Raw genomic sequence first — 5,394 nt, forward strand, 5'->3', positions numbered from 1 at the left:
ATTTATATTTAAGTTTATTAGGACAGTCAGTTGAGTTAAGGTTTATTGGATATAATAAAAATAGGCAATAGTCATTCTTTCTTGTCGCCAGTTCCTTGTACCTTGTCGTCGCATTCCAGCATTCCTTGTTTCGACGTCAAAGACTCACAGTAAGACGAGACCCTGTTCCGATTATTGACCTCGCCTTTTTGCCTCACGTTTTTGGATACTGTTGCCTTATTTGGATTGCCTGCCTGTGTACCGACCTCTACCCGTATATTTAAACCTCTCTTTTTGAATCTGTCCATTTGTTTTGGAGTCGTGCATTTTTGGGTCTTATCCTTAGTTTCGTTCATGACACCAGTGTACACGCTACGCCTCGGCTGCGCCTAGAAATACTGAATCGGTGACAAAGGGCAGCCTTGGCGGAGTCCAACCCTCACCGAAAAAGAGTCCGACTTACTGCCGCCAATGCGGAACAAACTCTGACACTGGTCGTACAGGGACCGAACAGCCCGTATCAGGGGGTTCGGTACTCCATACTCCTGAAGCACCCCCCACAGGACTCCACGAGGGACACGGTCGAACACCTTCTCCAAGACCACAAAACACATGTAGACTGGTTGGGCGAACTCCCATGCTCCTTCGAAGACCCTGCCGAGGCTGAAGACCTGGTCCACACTTACACGGCCAGGCCGAAAACCACACTGCTCCTCAGGAATCTGAGATTCAACTTCCCGACGGACCCTCCTCTCCAGCACCCCTGAATAGACCTTCCCAGGGAGGCTGAGGAGTGTGTTGCCTTTTTTGGATTGCCTGCCTATGGACCGACCTCTGCCCGTATATTAAACCTCTCTTTTTGAAACTGTCCATTTGTTTTGGAGTCGTGCATTTTTGTCATGCATCTTGTGCAGATGATGTAATCTGAAGGAGTTTACCGACTGTAAAGTCATGGTAGGGGAGAGTGTGGCTTGACAGCATAGGATGGTGGTGTGTAAGATGACTCTGGTGGTGGTTAGTTGTGTGCATGTGGTGAAGGTGATCAGAGAGGCAGGCAGGAGACTACTTGGTGTATCTTCTGGCAGGAAAGAAGAGAAGGAGACTTGGTGGTGGAACCTCACAGTACAGGAAATCATACAAGGAAATAGATTAGCTGAGAAGAAGTGGGACACTTAGAGGACCGAGGAGAGGCAAAAGGAATACATTGAGATGTAATGGTAGAAGTAGAGGTTGCAAAGCCCAAACAAGAGTCATATGATAACTTATGCCAGGTTGGACACAAAAGAAAGAGAAAATGATCTCTACAGGTTGGCCAGACAGAGGGATAGAGATGGGAAGGATGTGCAGCAGGTTAGGGTGATTAAGGATAGAGATGGAATTGTCTTGACTGGTGCCAGTAGTGTGCTGGATAGATGGAAAGAATACTTTGAGGAGTTGATGAATGAGGAAAATGAGAGGGAAGGAAGAGTAGAGGAGGCAACTGTGGTGGACCAGGAAGTGGCAATGATTAGTCAGGAGGAAGTTAGAAAGGCATTCGAGAGGATGAAAAATGGAAAGGCAATTGGTCCTGATGACATTCCTGTGGAGGTCTGGAAGCATCTCGGAGAGGTGGCTGTGGAGTTTTTGACCAGCTTGTTTAAGAATTCTAGTGGGTGAGAAGATGCCTGAGGAATGGAGATAGAGTGTCCTGGTGCCCAGTTTTAAGAACAAGGGTGATGTGCAGGATGATTTTGATGCTTATATAAAAAAGAATAACAGGCACGTCAAGATCAGAATTCACCGTCATCCCGTATCGGTTAATTAGCAACAGAAAGCTCTGCGATTCCTCATTAAGTCTAACATACTTTGATAATTGTCAGATTTACTTTTCGAACAGAAATGTTTGTTTTGCATTTCAGAAATGAGACAGAAATAATATAATGGAGGGGTGGGGGGAGGAAGTACTCTCTTCTCTCTGGTGCATCATTGAACAGTATGCAAACTTATATAGTTTTTTGGTATTTAATTACCTTTTGAAACTTAAATTTAGAAGATTTCCGAAGGAACTCCTAAAGAATGTGTTGAACGCAGGCATGTTTTGCCACTCAATCCGAGTGGCACCTCAATGAGGGGCCGTGTTCCAGTGGGAATGTGACATACCCTCGATAGTAACGAGGAGTCCCTTGTACTGCATTCACCTCGTGTCTACCACGTCAATTCACCTGAACACATCAGCAATGCCAGCTAGTGAGGCGGTTTGCTGGTCCTGCTAACGTATAACACGAGAGCAACAGTTTCAGTCATGTAGTGGTTGTTATGTTCACCAAACAGGCATAAGGTCCCTGTTTGGAAACGAGGCTGATGAACTTTTTTGTTTTCCCACAAATAAGAGCCCCACGAAAAGCTAAAGACCAGTTGAAGTTAACTTGAATCGGACCCCTGTCTTCCGCGTGACAGGCGGATATACTGTGCACTATACTAACGAGGAGTCTTTTGACCTACTTTCACTGAGTGTATGCATCTGAATGCATGACAATGCCAGTGAGACGGTTTGCTGGTCCTGCTGACGGATAGCACGAGAGCAACAGTTTCAGTCGTGTAGTGGTTGTTATGTTTGCCAAACATGTGTAAGGAAGACTGGAGGTGGAGGAGAACACGAGAGAGTCAGTACAAATGTGGGTAGCCAAGTAATCAATCGAACACAAGAGAACGAATCACAAGAGTACCACGGACGATACTACTGGTGCTGGATTCCTGGATCTGGAAGGCTTACTGTATATGCAGGCAGTGATTAGTGCTGATTGAGAACAGGTGCGTGGGCGAAGAGGTGATGCTTGCTGGAGAGTTAGAGAGGGAAAAGGGAGGCATAAAGTGCCACCCAAGTTCCAAAAAGGAACTGCAGGGCACAGATCATAACAGCCCCCCCCCCCAAAAGGGATGTGTGACACCGTGAAAGCTGGATGTTTGTTGATTATGTGTGACTTCCGTTTTGGGAATGTTCCTTGAATTGCTTCTGAACTCTACCATTTAGACTTTGTCACCTCGTATGGTTACATTACCTCAGTGCCAGTATTATGGCATGGATCTTCACCCAGGGAACCATGTCCAACTCCCAGTATGAGAGCATTTTTATACCCAGCATTCCACCAATTTGGCTGTTCATCCAGAAAACTTCCGATTGAGCTTGGGGAAGAAAACACAACAAAGGTGCTGGCCAAGCGGCCAGGATTCTTGGTTTTCACCCATGAGGGCTGGGTTTGACTCTGGGTATGGGAAAGTTCTCTGAATTCCACCATTTGGGCTTTAACATCATGTCGAAAAATTCCAGTTTGGGGAAATGTTCAATATTTTGGAAAAAAACAAAGGATTTTCCCATATGGTTAAGCCGTCCGGTTGCTTCGTTCTCACCCAGGAGGCCTGAGTTTGAGAATGTTTGGGAATAATGTATTCCACTCTTTGGGCTTTGATCATGCAGAAAATTTCAAATATTTTGTGCTTCGAAAAACTGGCAGACCAACGTGTCCCATATGGTCTGGCGGTCAGGATTTCTGGTTTTCATTGGTCTCCTACTCCCGATATGGGAATGTAACGTGAATTCTTTGTTTTGGCCTGAGCGTATCAATTGGAAAGAAAGTATAGAATTAAAAAAAATAACTTGAAGACCCAGCATCTCTTGTGTCCCATATGGTCTAGTGGTCAGGATTCCTGGTTTTCACCCAGGTGGCCTGGGTTCAACTCCCAGTCTGGGAATGTTCCTTGAGTCTCTCCTGAACTCTCAAGTTTAGAGTTTGATTTACACTTGGTATGGCAACATTCCCTGGATTCTGGTAGTGTGGCATGGATATTTATCCCAGTGTGACTCCCATTATGAGAGTGATTTTTTACCCTGTATTCCACCAATTTTGCTTCAACATTCATCAGCAAAAAAAAAAAAAAAAAACGCTTGGGGAAACGGTCAATATTTATGAAAAAAAACAAAGGAGTGGCCCATATGGGCAAGCGGTCAGGATTTGTGGTTTTCACCCAGGTCTCCTGGGTTTGACGCCCAGTATGGGAATGTTCCTTGAATCTCTTCTGAACTCTATTTTTTTTACTTTGTCACCTGGCAAAGTAACATTACCTGACTTCCAATATTATGGGATGGATCTTCACCCAGGGAACCAGTTCCGACTCCTAGAATGAAAGTTCTTTTTTTTTACCCTGCATTCCACCAATTTGGCTTTAACATTCATGCTGAAAACGACCGATTGAGCTTGGGGAAGCGTTCAATATTTTGGAAAAAAACCCAAATCAAAGGCGTTTCCCATATGGGCAAGCAGTCAGGATTCCTGGTTTTCACCAAGGAGGCCAGGGTTTGACTCCGGGAATGGGAGTGTTCCCTGTGTTCCACCATTTGGGATTTGATCATGCAGAAAATTTCCAACATATGGCGCTTAGAAAAAAAAAAGCACAGAATTTTGGAACGAATAAGTGGCAGAGAAACCAACACATGTCCCATATGGTTTGGCAGTCTGGATTTCTTATATTTCCATAAAGATTTTAAACTTTCATCCACAAATTTGAAAAGCTGGCAAATATTTATAATTATGTTGCAAAACATGCCAGTTTTTCAACATGTCATGTCAGGCACCAGACTCAAGGTTCAGCACCTTCTAAATGGGATTTCTGGTCTCCGAATGGAGGCGTGGGTTCAAATCCCACTCCTGACATGGTTTTAATTGCTTTCATTTTGACAATTTGAATGCAAATGTTCATAAATCCATTCATCCATCCATCCATTTTCAGAGTGGGCATGCTGGAGCCTATCCCAGCTATCTGCAGGCAGGAGGCGGGGTACACCCTGAACTGGTTGCCAGCCAATCGCAGGGCACATACAAACATACAACCATTCGCACTCACATTCACACCTACGGGCAATTTAGTTGTCAATTAACCTACCAAGCATGTTTTTGGGATGTGGGAGGAAACCGGAGTGCCCGAAGAAAACCCACGCAGGCACGGGGAGAACATGCAAACTCCACACAGGCAGGGCGGGAGATTGAACCCAGGACCTCAGAACTGTGAGGCAGACGCAGTAACCAGTCGTTCACCATGCCGCTAAAATGCACTTTTTTGTGAAATATGGAACATGAGGACCCATACTTCCTTAAAGCAATGCATACATTTTGTCCAATGTTGATAGCTGGGATAGGCTCCAACATGCCCGCGACCCTAGTGAGGAGAAGCAGCTCGGAAAATGGATGGATGGCTGGATGGACTTTCCTTCGTTACTTCCTGGATCCTCGCCTCCAGTTCCGTTCTGGCCCAGTCGCTCTACTGCAGCCGCTCTACTGCAATGCTTGCTCCAGGGACGCCTCCAGGTGGGCACAAAAGTCCTGGAAGACTGAGTGTCATTTTGACCACAAAGTGGAACAATTTGTGATAGTATGAGGAAAA

General features: G+C 45.3%; 1 non-coding gene across 1 annotated transcript; it reads left to right on the plus strand.

The window, feature by feature from the left end:
- The first annotated feature begins 3,636 nt into the window (after positions 1 to 3,636).
- trnae-uuc (transfer RNA glutamic acid (anticodon UUC)) lies at positions 3,637 to 3,708 on the plus strand. Its single transcript has one exon. It is a non-coding gene; the product is annotated as a tRNA-Glu (tRNA).
- Positions 3,709 to 5,394: the final 1,686 nt, after the last annotated feature.

This window comes from Phycodurus eques, unplaced genomic scaffold, assembly GCF_024500275.1.
Source record: "Phycodurus eques isolate BA_2022a unplaced genomic scaffold, UOR_Pequ_1.1 contig_147, whole genome shotgun sequence".
Lineage (NCBI taxonomy): Eukaryota > Metazoa > Chordata > Actinopteri > Syngnathiformes > Syngnathidae > Phycodurus > Phycodurus eques.